General features: G+C 39.6%; 1 long non-coding RNA gene across 1 annotated transcript; it reads left to right on the forward strand.

The window, feature by feature from the left end:
• Positions 1–7,996: 7,996 nt before the first annotated feature.
• On the forward strand, positions 7,997–15,162 carry LOC142741200 (uncharacterized). The gene is made up of 3 exons (XR_012881030.1): positions 7,997–8,168; positions 12,908–12,952; positions 14,982–15,162. It is a non-coding gene; the product is annotated as an uncharacterized LOC142741200 (long non-coding RNA).
• Positions 15,163–22,715: the final 7,553 nt, after the last annotated feature.

The following is a 22,715-nucleotide window of genomic DNA, read 5'->3' on the forward strand; positions in this document are numbered from 1 at the left end:
TGCTTCCTCTTTATTTATTTTTTCTAGCTTCACAAGGTAAGTGTGATTTGTTGTTTGTTCTGAATGGATTGGGTTTAGTGAAGTAAATTTTTTAGAGTATGTACACACGCTGTGGACATTGAAGAAGATTTATTATGACTGCGCCAGTCTTAGTAACATCTACACTGCTATACCTATCCATACCCATATACTACACAACTATACCTATCTATACCCATATACTACACATATCTATACAACTATACCTATCTATACCCATATACTACACATATCTATACAACTATACCTATCCATACCCATATACTACACATATCTATACAACTATACCTATCTATACCCATATACTACACATATCTACACAACTATACCTATCTATACCCATATACTACACATATCTATACAACTATACCTATCTATACCCATATACTACACATATCTACACAACTATACCTATCTATACCCATATACTACACATATCTACACAACTATACCTATCTATACCAATATACTACACATATCTATACAACTATACCTATCTATACCCATATACTACACATATCTACACAACTATACCTATCTATACCCATATACTACACATATCTACACAACTATACCTATCCATACCCATATATTACACATATCTACACAACTATACCTATCTATATCCATATACTACACATATCTATACAACTATACCTATCTATACCCATATATTACACATATCTACACAACTATACCTATCTATATCCATATACTACACATATCTACACAACTATACCTATCTATACCCATATATTACACATATCTACACAACTATACCCATCTATACCCATACACTACACATACCTACACAACTATACCTATCTATACCCATATACTACACATATCTACCCAACTATACCCATCTATATCCATATACTACATATATCTACACAACTATACCTATCCATACCCATATACTACACATATCTATACAACTATACCTATCTATACCCATATACTACACATATCTACACAACTATACCTATCTATACCCATAAACTACACATATCTACACAACTATACCTATCTATACCAATATACTACACATATCTATACAACTATACCTATCTATACCCATATACTACACATATCTACACAACTATACCTATCTATACCCATATACTACACATATCTACACAACTATACCTAACTATACCCATATACTACACATATCTACACAACTATACCTATCCATACCCATATATTACACATATCTACACAACTATACCTATATATATCCATATACTACACATATCTACACAACTATACCTATCTATACCCATATACTACACATATCTATACAACTATACCTATCTATACCCATATACTACACATATCTACACAACTATACCTATCTATACCCATATACTACACATATCTACACAACTATACCTATCTATACCAATATACTACACATATCTATACAACTATACCGATCTATACCCATATACTACACATATCTACACAACTATACCTATCTATACCCATATACTACACATATCTACACAACTATACCTATCTATATCCATATACTACACATATCTATACAACTATACCTATCTATACCCATATATTACACATATCTACACAACTATACCTATCTATATCCATATACTACACATATCTACACAACTATACCTATCTATACCCATATATTACACATATCTACACAACTATACCTATCTATATCCATATACTACACATATCTACACAACTATACCTATCTATACCCATATATTACACATACCTACACAACTATACCTATCTATACCCATATATTACACATATCTATACAACTATACCTATCTATACCCATACACTACACATACCTACACAACTATACCTATCTATACCCATATACTACACATATCTACACAACTATACCTATCTATATCCATATACTACACATATCTACACAACTATACCTATCTATACCCATATACTACACATATCTACACAACTATACCTATCCATACCCATATACCCCACATATTTACAGAACTATACCTATCTATACCCATATACTACACATATCTACACAACTATACCTATCTATACCCATATACTACACATATCTACACAACTACACCTATCTATACCCATGTACCACAAATATCTACACCACTATACCTATCTATACGCATATACTACACGTCTACACAACTATACATATCCATACCAATATACCACACATATCTACACTACTATACATATTTATACCAATATACTACACTACTATACATATCTATACCCATATACTACACATATCTACACAACTATACCTATCTATACCCATATGCTACACATATCTACACAACTATACCTATCCATACCCATATACTACACATATCTACACAACTATACATATCTATATCCATATACTATCTACACAACTATACCTATCTATACACCTATACTACACATATCTACACAACTATACATATCTATACCCATATACTACACATATCTATACAAATTTATACAACTATACCTATCTATACCCATATACCACACATAGCTACACTACTATACATATCTATACCCATATACTACACATATCTACACAACTATACCTATCTATACCCATATACTACACATATCTACACAACTATACCTACCTATACCCATATACCGCACATATTTACACAACCATACCTATCTATACCCATATACTACACATATCTACACAACTATACCTATCCATACCCATATACCCCACATATTTACAGAACTATACCTATCTATACCCATATACTACACATATCTACACAACTATACCTATCTATACCCATATACTACACATATCTACACAACTACACCTATCTATACCCATGTACCACAAATATCGACACCACTATACCTATCTATACGCATATACTACACGTCTACACAACTATACATATCCATACCAATATACCACACATATCTACACTACTATACATATTTATACCCATATACTACACTACTATACATATCTATACCCATATACTACACATATCAACACTACACTACTATACATATCTACACCCATATACTATACATATCTACACAACTATACCGCTCTATACCCATATACTGCACATATCTACACTACTACACATATCTATACCAATGTACTATACATTACTATACTACTATACATATCTATACCCATATACTACACTACTATACATATCTATACACATATACTACTCATATCTACACAACTACACCCGTATACTACACATATCTACACTACTTTACATAGCTAAACCCATATACTAGACATATCTACACTACTACACATATCTATACCCATATACTACACAACTATACCTATCTATACACATATACTACTCATATCTACCCAACTACACCCGTATACTACACATATCTACACAACAATACATATCTATACCCATATACCACACACATGTACACAACTATACCTATCTACACCCATATACTACACATATCTACACAACTATGCCCATATACTACACATATCTACACAGCTATACATATCTATACCTATATACTACACATATCTACACAACTATACATATCTATACCCATATACCACACATGTACACAACTATGCCTATCTATACCCATTTACTACACATATCTACACATCCATACCTATCCATACCCATATACTACAGAACTATAACTATCTATACCCATATACCACATATCTACACAACTATAACTATCTATACCCATATACTACACATATCTACACAACTTTACCTATATATACCCATATACCACACACATCTACACAACTATACCTATCTATACCCATATACTACACATAACTACACAACTATACCTATATATACCCATATACTACACATATCTACACAACTATACCCATATACTTCACATATCTACAAAACGATACATATCTATACCCATATAGTACACATATCTACAATACTATACATATCTATACCTATATACTACACATATTTACACAACGATACCTATCTATACCCATATACCACACACATCTACACCTATCTACACCCATATACCACACATATCTACACAACTATACCTATCTATACCCATATACTACACATATCTACAAAACTATACATATCTATACCCATATACCATACATATCTACACAACTACACCTATCTATACCCATATACTACACTGCTATACATATATACCCATATACTACACAACTACACCTATCTATACCCAAATAATACACACATCTACACAACTACACCTATCTACTATCTATACCCATATACTACACATATCTACACTACTATACATATCTATACCCATACACTACACATATCTACACTACTTCAAATAGCTAAACCCCTATACTAGACATATTTACACTACACTACTATACATATCTTTACCTACAGTACATACTACACATATCTATACTACTTTACATATCTATACACATATCTACACTACTATACATATCTATACCCATATACTACACTACATTACTATACATATTTATACCAACATACTACATATCTACACTACTTTACATATCTATACCCATATACTACAAATATCGACACTACTTTACATATCTATACTTATAGAATAAACATATCTACACTACATTACTTTACATATCTATACTCATATACTACACATATCTACACCCATATACTACACATATCTACACTACCTTACATATCTATACTTATATACTACACATATCTAAACTACTATACATATCTATACCCATATACTACACATATCTACACTACTATATACTACACATATCTACACTACATTACATATGTATACTTATATATTACACATATCTACACTACTATACCCATATACTACACATATCTACACTACTATACATATCTATACCCATATGCTACACATATCTACACAACTATACCTATCCATACCCATATACTACACATATCTACACAACTATACCTATCCATACCCATATACTACACATATCTACACAACTATACATATCTATACCCATACACTACACATATCTACACTACTTCACATAGCTAAACCCATATACTACACACATCTACACTACACTAGTATACATATCTATAGCTAAAGTACATACTACACGTATATACACAATTATACTCACATGCTACATATCTACACTACTTTACATATCTATACCCATATATTACACATATCTACACTACATTTATTTACATATCTTTACTCATATACTACACATATCTACACTACACTACTATACATATATATTCATATACTACAGCACATATCTGCACTACATTAATATGCATATCTGTAACCATATACTACACATATCTATACTACTCTACTATACATATCTATACCTACTATACATACTACACATTTCTACACTACATTACTATACATGTTTATACTCACATACTACATATCTACACTACTTTACATATCTATACCAATATATTACACATATCTACACTACATTTCCTTACATATCTATACCCATATGCTACACTTATATACACTACACTACTATACTGTTACACTACATATATCTACACTGCATTAAATATTCATACCCATATACTACATATATCTACACTTCACTATACTACTATGCATATCTTTACCCATACACTATAGATGTCTACACTACAACACTGTACACCCATATAAATATATAACATATATTTTTTTTCTTTATAAATTCCAAACAGCAAAGAAGAGAGCTCACGCATGAAGCCTTTAATCTTGAGACTATATTTTTACATACACACCAAAACTATGGCAGCTATTAATAAAAAAAAACAATGACTTGATTCTTGTGTTTGTCATACAATTATACATATTTGCTCATAGCAACCAATGAGATCACAGTTTCTATTTTCAAATTTACTATGGAAAGATGAAAATTGTAATCTGATAAGTTGCTAGGGACCATACTGTCATTTTGTGTCTGCTACTACATAGTTGGCAACATTTGAAATTGTATCCTGGTACACTTAGGGTGTGGCATCTTTGGTGTGTGTGTGTCTTATGGGGGGGGGGGGGTCGTATCTGGTCGGTGTGGCTAGTAGGGCGTGGCTTTCTTTCCAGAATTTCTGCATACAAATAAATAAACAAAAATGTCTGCACTAGTTTGGCTGACAAGTATTATCGTGGCCAGTGTCTCTCGGTTATCTGGTTGTTTACAGGCAGGTGATGTCTCACTTTATCACTAGGGCTAGGTAATATGTGCTGACCACTACTGGTAGTATAGAAACCAGCATAGATAGTGCCAAACTCAGTGCCCCTTGTATATGGTGCTCCACAGTGCCCCCAGTAGATAGTGCCACACACTGCTTCCTGTAGATAATGCCATATGGCCCCCTGTAGATAGTGCCACAGGGCCCCCTCTGTAGATAGTGCCACACAGCCACCTCCCATGTAGCTTGTCCCACACAACCTGATTCAATGTAGCTGGTGCCACAAAGCCCGCTCCCCTGTAGCTGGTGCCACACAGCCCGCTCCCCTGTAGCTGGTGCCACACAGTCCCCTCCCCCAAAGCTGGTGCCACGCAGCCCCCTCCCCTGTAGCTGGGGCCACACAGCCCCTCCCCTGTAGCTGGTGCCACCCAGGTCCCATCCCTTATAGCTGGTGCCACACACTCCTCCTCCCCTGTAGCTGGTGCCACACACTCCCCTCTCCTGTAGCTGGTGCCACACAGTCCCCTCCACTGTAGCTGGTGCCACACACCCCCCTCTCCTGTAGCTGGTGCCACACACTCCCCTCCCCTGTACCCCTGTAGCTGGTGCCACACACTCCCCTCCCCTGTAGCTGGTGCCACACACTCCCCTCCTCTGTAGCTGGTGCCACACACTCTCCTCCCCTGTAGATAGAGCTATTGCGGCTCCCTCTAGGAGGGAAATCACCAGCCAAAGCGTTGCCGGCGCGCTGGTCGGGGATTCTTCTCTTGGAGTAGCCCCTGACGTCCCTGTCCATATATGTACACTGTACAGTGATGCCAAGGGCTCCTCCAGCAGCAGAATCCCCGGCCAAAGCGTCGGCAATGCTCTGTCCGGGGGTTCCGGGTCTCCATGATGAGCCCCTTACTTCACTGTCCATGTATGGACAGTGACATCATAAGGGCTTCCCTGAATGAGCGGAATCCCCAGCCAGACCGCCGGCAATGCTCTGGCCAGGGATTCTACTACAGCAGGAGCCACAGACGGCACTGTCCAGGGATTCCGCTCCAGGAGGAGTGAATGGTATAGTATGCCATATAGACTGGCATAGTATTTAATTGTATCTGCATCCTGAGGATGCAGATACAATTGCATGTGGCAGTTGCGGGACACGACCCGGGACAGTAATTTTCCGGAACTGGCTTTTTAAATTCGGGACAGCGGTCCCGGCAAATTCAATACTATTGGCAGCTATGTTATTATTGTTTTTACTGTGCGTGACTATTTTACTAAACATGAAAGATGTATGTAATTGATCTTTATAAATTATGCCGCCTTTATTGGTCTTACATTTCCCCAGCTGCCAACGATGGTAAATATTGAGACAGCAGCTCATGCTGGGGTATTGCTTCTCTCCTCTCTTCATACAACAGCCATGTTACCTTATCACCTAACAGATATGGTGATATTGCATAAAGCAATTACACTGCTGCGTACTATTGTACTGCGAAAAGGAAATCAAGCCAGGCACGCGTTGAGGCAAAGGGGCATCATTGTTAATAAAGATTCATTATCAACGTACTTCATTTCTAGTAAAATGACTATTTATGGCAAAGGTAAACTTAAATAATAATCCCGGACAACCCCTTTAATAAAAATACATCAGACTTTGAAATGTGAAAGGGGAAATGTAAATTAATAATTTTAACGCAAATTGTGCTTCATAGAGTGTGTATATACATATATATATATATATATACACACACACACACACACACATACACACACACACCAGGAGCAGCTTTGGTATTGTTGCGTTTGTTTCCATAGATATTTTGTGCTCCAGTTGTCTTGACAAGCAGTGCAATGGTGACAGCTGCTTATGTAATGCGGATGACAATGGGAGTGGATCAGAACCTTGTGTTATTGATGACAACTGTCTTCTTCCTGAGTCAACTTGTTGCCCTAAAGATCTAAGGTTCAACAATGTTACTAAGTGCTGTTACGGTAAGAACACTTTGTCCTGGGAAGCAAAATCACACATGAACCACTTCATTTGAGATCAATTCATATCACACAAAGGGGAAGATTTACTAATATAGTCTTTATAACTTTAACAACTTCTTGGTTGGGTTACTTCAGTACACTTTATGTGCCAAAATGTTGGCGCAATTCGGCCCATTCTAAGTCCCACCCCTTTTCCACTAAGCCCCATCCCCAGTTGCAGTCATCTGTTGTTTTTTTGGTGCATTTCTTTGATACAATTGTCTTACATGATTTGCACCAAAAAGAAGGTTGAACTTAGGCTAAAATTCTGGCACAACGTCAATAGTAAATCTGCTGAGAAAAATAAATACTAAAATAACTAAACAATCACTACGTTTATGCATTGATAATTACTTCTTGTAGACTATAGTAGGCGTATTATAAGAAACTTCTTCCCACCAGCAGCGAGAATTGTAATAATGGAAATCAGAATCTCAGCAATTTTTAAACTACAGAATGTTCTGGTGTTATGCCTAGTGAGTGGCCGGTGCATGACTTAAAGATGTATTGAACAGTAAAGATAGAAGTCATACACCTTCATTTCAGGACCTGCACTAGGTATAACGCAGTGTGGGAGATTTATTAATTCTAGATAAAACTAGACCAGACAAGAAGAAACAGTGCCAAATTAATCATGCACACTAGACATGTACACTTTTCCTTATGCCACATTTTGGCTGGCGTACTTTACCCCAATATTTTGTACCAAAGGAATAATGCACAATTTACAACTCCTCTTAGCCAAGTCCCTTTTTCTAGACACTTTTCAAAACTGTCAATTGAGGTGTAAACGGTCGAGTAAGGTGTAAAAACACATATACAGTTGCAAGAAAAAGTAAGTAAACCCTATGGAATTACCTGGATTACTGCATTGATTATTAATAAAACGTGGTCTGATTGTCTATAATTGGGACTTAGATAACAAACACAAACTACCTAAACTAAAAACACACAGACAGTTGTACTGTTCATGTCTTTTATTGAGCACTTAATTTAATATCCCACAGATCCCTTTTTAGCAGCAATCACCTTTTTGCACAACAACAGATTTGCACAACGTTGAGGAGGAATTTTGTATTATGCAAATGTTTTTCAGTTCATCAATATTTTTGGGATGCCTTGCATGCACAGGCCCCTTCAAGTCATACCATAGTATATCGATTGCGTTATGGTTAGGAATGACTTGGCCATTCCAAAATACAAATATTCTTCTTTTTCATCCATTCTTTAGTTGGTATTCTTGTGTGCTTTGGGTCACTGTCTTGTTTAAACCCAACGTCTCTTCAGCTGATCTCTTTAGAAGTCATGGGCGGCTGCCTTTACATTCTACTGTAAAATGTTTGATACACCTTTGAATTCATTGTTCCCTTAACCTCTTCCCAACATCTGCCGTATATAAACGGCGCATGTCAGGTGGGGGAGTATTGGGCGGGCCCACGGGCTGAGTCCACTCCATAGAACGAGCATGTCGGCTGTATCTTACAGCTGATACTTCAGTGTAATGAACAGGATACCACTTGTTTAATCCCTTAGATGCGGCATCTAAGAGGTTTGAAACAGGAGGGCGGCCCCTATAAAGTTGCAACGGCCCGATAACGGGGATCATGAACCTCATGTACATTAATTGGAGTTGCGGTCATGCATGTTCGCTGCTACTCCACTCATATTCTATGGGTATGACAGAAACAGTCGAGTACAGCACTCATCTGTTTCTGGCATTCTCATAGCTATTGAATGGGGTGGCAAGCACACTGTTAAGAAACGTCCATCCCTTTAAGAATACCATGACTACTAGTCTAGCTTCTGGGTGCTTCTGGTTTTAGTTGTTGAGCCTATTCCACTTCTCTCTTTCTTCCTATCAGATTGGAAGGTGGAGAAATTTAATTTGGTTTTGTCTTTTTTGCTTGTGATTTTCCTTGTCTCCATGTGTTTGATCAAGCTACTGACTATACCCTGTACCTTTGACTATTTGCCCTTTTTGGAACCGGACCTTGGCTTGTCTCTGGATTACGCTTTGCTTACTGATTTGGACTTTCTGCTCCTGGCTGGTTTTGACCTTTGCAATCCCTGATATCCACTAGCTTTGTGATTTGGACTTTCTGTTCACCCTTGGGCTGTCTTGTTATCTGCTCTAGTATTGCCTGCATTGCACCTCTTACCCAACACTGAACTCTGTTAAAACAACCTGGGTTATATGCTGCAAAGTCCAACCTGCCATGTGGTGGGCTCTGGCAAAAACCATAGAGTAGCCTTAGATTCTGTTGATCAGAGTTGGGACGGATTTGGGGTTGCCGATTTATTTGCACACTCATTCCTGACTGTCTTCAGTAGCATTTGCGGAGGGGAGACATTTCCTGAATCTGTTGCAGGAAAATTTTATGGGCCAGTTTGTGGAAGACCCGGCTAGAGGTGAAGCTCTGTTGGATCTGGTCATTTCTAATAATGCAGAGCTTGTTGGGAATGTCAATGTTCGTGAAAACCTCGGTAACCTCGGTAACAGTGATCATAATATAGTTATATTTTACATACACTGTAAAAAACAAACACAGGCTGGGAGGGCAAAAACACTTAAATTTTAAGAAGGCCCCGGGACCAGATGGGTTACACCCTAGAGTACTTAAAGAGCTTAGTTCAGTTATTTCTGTCCCCCTCTTCATAATTTTTAGAGATTCTCTAGGGTATAGTACCAAGGGGCGGCACAGGGCAAATGTGGTGCCTATTTTCAAAAAAGGCTCTAGGTCTTCCCCGGGTAATTATAGACCAGTAAGCTTACTAAGGACAGAAGCTGTCAAACCAACCTGATTTGTTTTTATGACGAGGTGAGCAGAAGCCTAGACAGAGGGGCCGCAGTGGATATAGTGTTTTTGGACTTTGCAAAGGCATTTGACACTGTCCCTCATAGACGTCTAATGGGCAAATTAAGGACTACAGGTTTAGAAAGTATAGTTTGTAATTGGATTGGGAATTGGCTCAAAGACCGTATCCAGAGAGTTGTGGTCAATGATTCCTACTCTGAATGGTCCCCGGTTATAAGTGGTGTACCCCAGGGTTCCGTGCGGGGACCAATATTATTCAACCTATTTATTAATGATATAGAGGATGGGATTAATAGCACTATTTCTATTTTTGCAGATGACACCAAGCTTTGTAGTAATGTTCAGTCTATGAATTTCATGAATTTCAAGCGGATTTAAACAAACTAAGTGTTTGGGCGTCCACTTGGCAAATGAGGTTTAATGTAGATAAATGTAAAGTTATGCACCTGGGTATGAACAACCTGCATGCATCATATGTCCTAGTGGGAGCTACACTGGGGGAGTCACTTGTTGAGAAGGATCTGGGTGTACTTGTAAATCACAAACTAAATAACAGCATGCAATGTCAATCAGCTGCTTCAAAGGCCAGCAAGATATTGTCGTGTATTAAAAGAGGCATGGACTCGCAGGACAGGGATATAATATTACCACTTTACAAAGCATTAGTGAGGCCTCATCTAGAATATGCAGTTCAGTTCTGGGTTCCAGTTCATAGAAAGGATGCCCTGGAGTTAGAAAAAATAGAAAGAAGGGCAACGAAGCTAATAAGGGGCATGGAGAATCTAAGTTATGAGGAAAGATTAAAAGAACTAAACCTATTTAGCCTTGAAAAAAGACGACTAAGGAGGGACATGATTAACTTATATAAATATATTAATGGCACATACAAAAAATATGGTGACATCCTGTTCAATGTAAAACCCCTTCAAAAAACAAGGGGGCACTCCCTCCGTCTGGAAAAAAAAAAGCTTCAACCTGCAGAGGTGACAAGCCTTCTTTACTGTGAGAACTGTGAATCTATGGAATAGCCTACCGCAGGAGCTGGTCACAGCAGGGACAGTAGATGGCTTTAAAAAAAAGGGTTAGATAATTTCGTAGAACAAAAAAAATATAAGCTCTTATGTGTAGAAATTTTTTACTTCCCTTTTCCCATCCCTTGGTTGAACTTGATGGACATGTGTCTTTTTTCAACCATATGAACTATGTAACTATGTAACATGCTCTACATTCCAGCTCCTTCTTACTGTGAGGGGTACAGTGAGAAGGAACAGTAGGTTCGAGACTTAGATAACAGGCAGACCACGTTTTATTAGGAATCAATGCAGAAATCAAGGTAATTACAAAGGGTTCACTTAATTTTTCTTACAACAGTAAACGGATGTCAGCTTTTTGGTGGAATTTGAGCCAGAATTTTGGCACATTTTGCCTCATAAATCCCACCGGTGTATCAGTTTTTCCTGGAATGTTAGTTTAACTGTACACATGGGAAAGGTAATTCAGATTCATATATCGAGTGACATTTATGAAAACTACTGTAAAGGAAATGAGGTGGCGCTGTCTACAGCAATCAGTCAGACTTCAGCTCTCATTTAAGGGTTTTTGGAGCTAAGAAGTTGAAATGTTCGACTTCTTCCACTTTTCCTGTACACTAGATTTGATAGATCGAGCCGTGCCCGTGTGATTATCACGTAATCCTCTGAATAAGCAATGAAGGCTCCTATGGAATGACTTCAACAGAGATCTTGAAAAACCATGAGGAAATGATACAGAAAGTATATAAGAAAATTAACGGTTTAAAATTTTAGGGCATTTTTATTATACAATAAATATACTTTATTTGCAAAAACCAGAAACCCCTTTAATATATATTCAATTTTTTTTCAGCCCCTGTGACCAGCCACTCTCCAAGAATCTTCTTAGCTAACACAGGTAACAGGTTATATAATGAAGCTACAAAACTTAAAACTATACTTATCAATACTCTTATCAACTATACAAATTTATACCCATTATTTATATTTATACCCATACACTATACATCAATACTATATACTGTGTATATTATCTACATAGTGAACATATCGCACCCCTTATGAAAACGACGGTGCAAGGCTGACCCTGCTATTATGTAAAGCAGTACTCCTCTTTTGCGCCGCTACCCCAATTAGATGGGCAGGAGGAAGTAGGGAAAAAAAAGATGGCTCTGGGAGGCTCCGTGCGCTTAAAAGTTAATAAAATGTTACAGGCAACTCCTGACCCATTTTAGGCATGGTCACACCACGTCTGTGGATTCCATTTAGCAGGACCGTTTTAAATAGTGCGCTAAATATATGCCCAAGACATATGCCTAAACAGTTGTATACATCTATCATTGACATCCATTTTATAAGAAAAAGTATACGGCACGTTATACATTTTTTCGCATACAGTTGAATTGAAAAGCATGCGCTTTTCATTACAGTTGAGGAAACTCTATCCCAATGTTTATATAAAGATTATACTCAATGGAGTTATGCACAGTATAGTCCAGATAAAAATTCAACACGCTGTCTCCAGGGAAAGTTCTTCACCATCCCCAATATCAAGGAGGTTACATTTAGTAGGTGAAGTATCAGAACACACTTGATTTTTCTACTGCATGGTCTCCCAACCTTCACATAAAGTGGTTCTGCAAAGGATAAAAGCAAACATAGCGCAGACTGCAGCGTTGGATAAAATATTTTTGGCGCTTTATTCCATATACTCAGAGTGACAAAGCGCTCATAAATATTTAAAATCCCCATGTTGCACGTCAAGCCTCTCCTGCCCGACCCTGGGTTTTGCCTTGTCCAGCTTCTTCTGGGGAATGGCTAAAGCGTGCTCCGGTCTCATTAAATACACATTGTGCAACACATCGTACAATACAACTATAACTACACTTCACTAGCACACATGTCTATACCCAAATACTACAGGGTGGGCCATTTATATGGATACACCTAAATAAAATGGGAATGGTTGGTGATATTAACTTCCTGTTTGTGGCACATTAGTATATGGGAAGGGGGAAACTTTTCAATCTGGGTGTTGACCATGGCGGCCATTTTGAAGTCGGCTATTTTGTATCCAACTTTAGTTTTTTCAATGGGAAGAGGGTCATGTGACACATCAAACTTATCGAGAATTTCACAAGAAAAACAATGGTGTGCTTGGTTTTAACCTTACTTTATTCTTTTTTGAGTTATTTACAAGTTTCTGACCACTTATAAAATGTGTTCAAAGTGCTGCCCATTGTGTTGGATTGTCAACGCAACCCTCTTCTCCCACTCTTCACACACTGATAGCAACACCGCAGAAGAAATGCTAGCACAGGCTTCCAGTATCCGTAGTTTCAGTTGCTGCACATCTTGTATCTTCACAGCATAGACAATTGCCTTCAGATGACCCCAAAGATAAAAGTCTAAAGGGGTCAGATCAGGAGGGATTTCTTCTGCGGTGTTGCTATCAGTGTGTGAAGAGTGGGAGAAGAGGGTCACCTTTGGACTGTGACCTAGGAGGCGTGCACCCGTTTTATAAGGAAAATTTCTTCCTGATCCTGTGCTGCTGATTTGTATCTATCAACAGGGGCACTGTGGCACTATCTACAGAGGGCACTATCTACAGGGGACACTATCTATAGGTGGCACCGCGTGTGGCACTATCTATGCTGGTTCTTACGCTACGAGTATTGGTATGCCCATATCCACTAGTCTAGCCCTTTATATTAGAGCTTGTAATATAAAAGGCTAGTCCGGTGGATACATGCAGACCAATACTCGTAAAAACCAGAGGGTAGTGGGAGTATGGCAAAGATAGCTTTGTTTAAAAAGTATGTCCGTTTGGAAACCCCCCTTTCAGAATCCTGCATTTACCGCTGGTACATGTTATAATTATATATGTATTATAATTAAATAACACATACATATTTTTTTTCACGCAGGATTATTCATCCTCTTTGTGATTTGGAACTTACTATGGTGTATGGCTGAAGAATAGTACAACCCATGGTGGCAATTAATATGCGTTCTGTAATAAAATTCGCAGAAGACTGGATGGATATCAAACTGAAGGAAATGTGCTGTTTATTTAGAGTAAAAGTACTGTCTTTAACCACACCTGAATTTGCCCAGATATTCAATTATATGTAATTGGGAACTCCATCACAAGTATATATATTTTTGGATGAAGATGATTATAAAGAGAAACAGTAAATATCGGTTGTCTGCTATTGTGTGACCTTCTACTCATCTACTGGGTTCCTCAATCCTCCGTACCGTTGTGCAAGATGTGCCAGCTGCCTGATCACCACAAAACAATAATACTACTTTTCTGTGCCCTCGCTTTCATGTCCGTGTGACTAGAAAATAGAGCAGTGCTGGCCTGTTGGACATTTGGAGGAGACACGGTGTATATCTCTACTACAACTGTGTCTCATCAGTATCTTACCAAGTGAACTCTTCCCAGCTTTTGAGCAAAGTTGTAAAATGTGAAATCTTAATATATGATATGCTATGCAAGAGGCCGCTGCATTCGTCACGTCCTCTTCAGTCAGCTGATTGGCGGGGTTACCGGGAGTTGGACCCCCACGATCTAACATGGATTACATATCCTACGGATAGACCATTAATATAAAATGCCTGGAGAACCCCTTTAAAACATTATATTATTTAACCTGCCTCCAGAATTGCTAGTCTTGGACACCTTACTTCCCCCCAAAAAAAATAATAAAGAAGTATGCACCCCAAAATGGGACAAATAAAAAACATAGCTTTGCGCGCAAAAAGCAAGCACCTCACACCACTCCATCGCCAGAAAAAGTTATGGGTTATGGGACTATGGTGACACAATTATTTTTTTTTTTAACAGTTTTTTCTTTGTAAAAGTAGTACATGATAAAAACTATATAAATTTCACCGTAATCAAATTGACCCACAGAATAAAGTTAACATGTTTTTTAACGCCGTAACAACAAAACCCAGAATACAATGGAGGCATCACAGTTTTTTTTACATCATGTGGTACAATAAATGGTGCTGTGGAAATCTACAACTCGTCCTGCAAAAACCAAGCCCTCATACGGCAATGTCGATGAAAAAGTTATGGCTTTTTGAAAGCGGGGAGGAAAAAACGAAAATAGCAATTAGACCTACCGGTAATTGTATTTCCAGGAATCCATCATGACAGCACTACAGGAGGTTGCCCTCTTGACCTCTGTAGGGACAGGAAGACAGAGAGGTTAAAAGCCCCTCCCACCACCCACTTGCCAGTGTTTTTCAATTACTACACCAGGATGGATGCAACCCTATTTTATTTCTAGGGATAATAACTGACATGTTAAATGCACAAATCAGAATTCAATAAGGGAGGGATGTAATGGTGCTGTCATGATGGATTCCTGGAAATACAATTACCGGTAGGTCTAATTGCTATTTTCCAGCACATCCCTCATGACAGCACTACAGGAGCAATACCAGATTATAATGCTCAGGGCGGGACTATGGATTGAAGGACTTTCCGTCCAAAACTTAAATCCGTATCGGACAGCACATCGAGTCTATAATGTTTGTAAAACGTATGATGGCTTGACCAAGTGGCAGCTCTGCAGATTTGGTCCATAGAGGCTTCTCTTCTTTCTGCCCAGGATGCCGAGACTGCCCTTTTTGAATGGGCTCTGATGCCTTGTGGGGCACATAGTCCTTGGGACTTGTAGGCTTCTTGTATGGTGGTTTTTACCCATCTCGCTAGAGAGCCTTTTGAGGCTTTCTTTCCTCTATTCTTTCCCCCGAATAGGACAAATAGATTTTTATCTCGTCTCCAGGAGGAGGTTCTATCCAGATACTGAAGAATTGTTCGCCTGACATCCAGGCAATGGAATTTTTCTTCTTGTTGGTCTTTTGGATCTGGATAAAAGGAAGGTAGAATTATTTCTTGTTCTCTATGGAAAGCGGTAGATACCTTTGGAATAAATGAGGGATCCAGCTTTAGGATGATCTTATCCTCTTGTACTTTTAGGTACGGTTCTATGATTGACAGAGATTGGATTTCTCCAATCCTTCTTGCTGAAGTAATAGCGACTAAGAATGCAGCTTTTAGAGTTAAAAAATGCATACTAATTTCGTCGAGTGGCTCAAAGGGGGGCTCACAAAGAGTCGTTAACACCACATTCAAATCCCAGGTAGGAACTGATTTCTTTAGGGAAGGTTTCAGTTTAGAGACCGCTTGGGTGAATCTTCTGATCCACCGATGTTCAGCCAGAGGAGTGTTAAAAAAATTACCTAAGGCTGAAATCTGTACTTTTAAGGTACTAGGGCTAAGTCCTTTTTTGAATCCCGATTGTAAAAAATCTAGGATTTTTGCAATGTTGGGAGAAAAGGGATCTGGTCCTGGGATTCCATGCCAGGAACAGAATTTCTTCCAAATCTTTTGATAGATTTTTGAGGTAACTTCTTTATGACTTGATAAGATAGTTGAAATTACCTCGTCTGACAGACCGTGGTTCCTCAAGATCTGCCTTTCAGGATCCAGGCTGACAATTTCAGAGTCTCTATTCCCTGGAAGAATAAGGGACCCTGGGAGAGAAGATTCTCCTTGACTGGGAGCATGATAGGATCTTCCAACGCTAGGTATTGTACGATTGGAAACCAACTTCTTTTCGGCCAATAGGGAAGAATAATGAAGAGCTTTGTCAAATCTTCCTGGATTTTTCTTAACACCATTGGTATTAGAGGAAACGGAGGAAAGGCATAGGCCAGATCCATGTCCCAGTGTTGGGACAATGCATCTACTCCCAATGGGTTGTCTCTGAGATTTAGGGAGAAGAATGTCTCTACTTGAGTGTTTTTCCTCGTGGCAAACAGGTCTATTTGTGGATAACCCCAATTTCGGGTTAGGGACCGAAAGACTTCCTTGTTTAGGGACCATTCTCCTGGGTCTACTTTTTCCCGACTCAGGAAATCTGCTGATAGGTTCTCTGAGCCTTTTAGGTGGACTGCCGTGACTGATAGGACGTTTTCTTCTGCCCAACTGAAAATTTGTGCAGAGAGGGCCTGAAGAAGAGTGTGTCTTGTTCCCCCTTGATGGCGAAGAAAGGACACTGCTGTCGTGTTGTCCGATAAAATTCTTATATGCTTCCCTTTTATGGTGGGTGAAGCTCTTATAAGTGTCTCCCATACAGCTCTTAGTTCTTTGAAGTTTGAGGACATCATCTTCATTTGACCAGTCCATGTGCCCTGAAAGTGTTGGTCTTGGATTACTGACCCCCAGCCGTGTTTGCTGGCATCTGTGGTAATCACTACATAAGGAGAAGTTCTCCAGGGGACTCCCTTGTCTATGTTGTTTGTGCCGAGCCACCACAGGAGGGATGATTTCACCGTCTCGGAAATTTGAATTTTTAAATTCAGGGAGTTTTGTTTTCGATCCCACCGGGACAAGATCAGATTCTGTAAGGGTCTGGAGTGAAATTGGCTCCATGGAATAGATTGGATGCAAGACGTCATCATTCCCAACATCCGCATACATTCCCTTATGGAACAGGTGTCTTTCCCCCAAAATTTTCTTACTTCTGCCAGTAGGAGTATTTGTTTCTCTCTTGGGAGGAAGGAATGCTGAAGGGAGGAGTCCAGCAGTACTCCTAAGAAGACCTTCTGTTTCTGGGGAGGAAGACTCGACTTCTGAAAGTTGATTATCCATCCCAATTCTTGTAGTAGGGAAAGAACCTGTGACCGATGACTGACTAAGATAGCCGGAGTATCTGCTGTCAACAAGAAGTCGTCTAGATATGGGATAATTACTATACCTTGACTTCTTATGAATGCCATGATCTCTGCCATAATTTTTGTAAAAATTCTGGGGGCGGAGGAAAGGCCGAAGGGGAGGCAGGCAAACTGGAAGTGGAGAATGGAAGGACCGTCCTGGATTGCGAATCTGAGGAATCTCTGGTACGCGGGGTGGATAGGAACGTGATAATACGCATCCTTTAAATCGATCGTACACATTGATGCCTCTTCCCTTATTAGAGGAATAGTCGATCTGATAGACTCCATCTTGAATTTCCGATAATTCACCCATTTGTTTAGGACCTTCAGGTTGATTATTGTCCTGTATAAACCATTTGGTTTTTTGACCAAGAAGATTTTCGAATAGTGGCCCTTGCATATCTCGTTGTGGGGAACTGGGGAAATGGCTCTCAATCTGAGTAGTTTCTGGACGTCCTGGATAAGTATCTGATGAAGATCTTTCGCTTGGTACCGGGTTATTAGGAATTTCTCTGGAGGAATGGAGGAAAATTCTATTTTGTATCCTTCTTCTATTATCTTTAGAACCCAGGGGTTCTGGGTTATTCTCGACCATTCGGGATAAAATTGTAGGAGTCTTCCCCCTACGCTCTTGGCGTCATTGCTTTGAGGGCTGGAATGAATTATTTGGGTTAAGGAGATATCCTCGACCCCTTTTTCCTTTGGGGTAACTCCAGCGTCCGGACTTCCCTTTACCGCTGTAGTTCTGTGAAGTAGGATCCCTCTGTTGGCGAAATCTTCCAAATTGAGGGGGTTTTTTTGGTTTCTCTTCAGGAAACCCCTTTTTTCTATCTGTTGCACTCTCCAGTATGTTATCAAGGAGAGGACCGAACATCAGAGACCCTGTAAATGGGATAGAACACAACTTGTTTTTGGACTTCGTATCTCCTGACCACATTTTGAGCCATAATGCTCTTCTAGCAGAATTTGAGAGAGCCCCATTCCTGGCAGCAAATCTAATAGATTCCGCTGAAGCGTCTACTAAGAATCCGGTTGCCATTTTTAGTAAAGGTAGAGATTCTAGTAGCTCTTGTCGTGATGTCTTCATCATCAAATGGGTTTCTAGTGGTTTAGCCATATGAACATTGCTCTTGCTACTGATGTGGCCGCGATATTAGTTGAGATCAAGGCAGAGGAAGATTCCCACGCTCTTTTCAGTAATCCGTCTGTCTTTCGGTCCATGGCGTCCCTCAACTGAGAGGAATCTTCAAATGGGATTGCGTTTTTTTTAGCAACCCTGGCGACTGGGACATCTACTTTTGGGATTTCATCCCAAGGCTTAGTGTCCTCTGGATCAAAGAGAAGTCTGTTCTTAAAATCTCTTGAAATGAAGAGCCTTTTTTCTGAATCTTCCCATTCAGTTGTCACCATTCTTTTAAGATTTTCGTTTACCGGAAAAACCCTTGTTTTCTTTTCCGTTAGACCTCCAAACATCTCATCCTGGATGGTATGTGGTTGGTCTTCTTCGGGAATATCCATAGTTTCCCGTATTGCTTGAATTAAGGTATCCGACATCTCGGAAGAGAAGAAATTTTTTTTCTCTTGAGTGGAAGAAGTTGAAGGTAAGAGTTCGTCTCTTTCTTCTAACTCATCTTCCGATAGGTAATAGCATTCCTGTTCAGAGTCCGACCCCTGAGAAGGAGGCCAATATTTTTGATCCACTTCAATCCGTGGTCTTTTTGCCCGGGAGTGTGAGGGAGTTTCTTGCGGAGGGGCGAGGGAGGCTACTGACTGACCCACTTCCTCACGAATCATAGTCCTAAGTTCGGACATGAACGTTGGTTGTTCCTCCTTTAGTATTTTGGCAATACAATCCTGACACAATTGTTTTTTATGGGACTCTGGCAGTTTTTTTGCACAAGTCGCACATTTTTTAACCTTCTTTTTATCAGTTTGTCTCAGAGAAATCTTTTTCCTAGAGAAAACAGAAGGTAGGTAAAGTATGGCGTACATACATAAGGGGTCATACCCTTCCCCCAAGGGTGAGACTCACGTGACCCTGGGACATATCTGGAGTTCCATCAGGACGAGGAAGTTCCATATCGCGACAGGTAACAGGCAATGCAATATGCAATCCACAAAAAATAAATCCAAGTTAGAGTTATCAGCTCTAACTACATACCTGTGCGTGTCCCTTTAAATGCGAGCGTTTTGAATTTCCCGCCTTCCAAGATGGCCGCGGACCGGAAGTAGCCCGACGTCATTTCCGGTCGGCTATTCGTCCAGCGTGCACCTGGAGTGCAGCCGCCATAGCCGGCGCTAAGGCTTGCTATGCGGTGCAGCGAGGATCCCTGCCGGTGCGTCCATGCCTATGGAGCTGCCGGTCCCCGCCTGGTCCGCGGTCCGGCCGAAGCCTGCTTGGGAAACCCAGCCCCCACACACTACCAGAACCCTGCCTAGGATTCCTCCGGTAGGTGTCTTAGGGAGGGATCTAAGGGACCCGTCGTATGAGGGGTGTTAGCCTGGGCTTTAGGGGGAAGAGAAGGGGGAGTGCACGGACCCCCCGATCTTGCCAGTTAAAAACTGCTTTAACTGGTTGCCGACACAGGACGAGTATGCTCGTCCTGAGCGGCGAGCACTTCGCGCATTAGGACGAGCATTCCCGTCCTGTGTGACTGCCATCTTTGCGTGCGATCGAGAGCGGGGCAACGGCTGTAATACACAGCCACGGCCCCGCTCTGACAGCGGAGAGAAGAGAAACATCTTCTCTCTGCCGTTAACCGTTTGAACGCCGCGATGAAAGCTGATTGTGGCGTTCAAGGAGGGGGGACTGCAGATTGATCGCGTCACAGAATATAACTGTGACGCGATCAAAGCCCAGAACTCATATGGCCAGACAGCCCAGGGTCCATTGAAGGACCCCAGGGCTGTCTGAACATATTTCCTGTTGTTAGGGCATACTGAGGTCTGCCCTAACAACTGCCTGTGTACAATCAGTAACAGGCTAATGTACTGGCATATAGATCTATGCCAGTACATTACAGTTACAAAATAAAAATCAAAATGATAAATCCCTTTATGGGATTAAAAAAAAAAGCTAAATGACTGTAAAAAAAAAAATAATGATAAATAAATAAAAAGTAAAAAAATACACAGAAACACTTTTTTTTTGATAATAAATAAACTTTTTAAAATATAAGTCCCAAAACATGAAATAATATAGACATATTTGGTATCGCCACGACCGTAACAACCTGTACAACAAATGTATAACATTATTTATGATGATCGGTGTATGGTGTAAAAAAAAAAAAAATTAAAACTGCTGCGGAACTGCTTTTTTTCTGCAATTTCGGCAAAATAAAAATGTATAGAAATTAAACGATAATGTATTTGTACCAAAAATTGTACCAACATAAAGTACAACTCGTCCCGCAAAAAACAAAGTCTCATACAACTACGTCGTACAAAAAATAAGACAGATATGAGCGTCGGAATGCAAAGAGGGAAATGTAAAAAAATTGCTCTGTCCTCAAGGCCAAAATTGTCCGTGTCCTTAAAGAGGCTCTGTCACCAGATTTTGCAACCCCTATCTCCTATTGCAGCAGATCGGCGCTGCAATGTAGATAAGAGTAACGTTTTTTGTTTTTTTAAAACGAGCATTTTTGGCCAAGTTATGACCATTTTTATATTTATGTAAATGAGGCTTTCTAAAGTACAACTGGGCGTGTTTAAAGTTAAAGTACAACTGGGCGTGTATTATGTGTGTACAACTGGGCGTTTTTACTACTTTTACTAGCTGGGTGTTGTGAATAGAAGTGTATGATGCTGACGAATCGGCATCATCCACTTCTCTTCACAACGCCCAGCTTCTGGCAATGCACAGACACACAGCGTGTTCTCGAGAGATCACGTTGTGACGTCACTTCCTGCCCCAGGTC

Source organism: Rhinoderma darwinii, chromosome 2 (genome assembly GCF_050947455.1).
Source record: "Rhinoderma darwinii isolate aRhiDar2 chromosome 2, aRhiDar2.hap1, whole genome shotgun sequence".
Taxonomy (NCBI): Eukaryota; Metazoa; Chordata; class Amphibia; order Anura; family Rhinodermatidae; genus Rhinoderma; species Rhinoderma darwinii.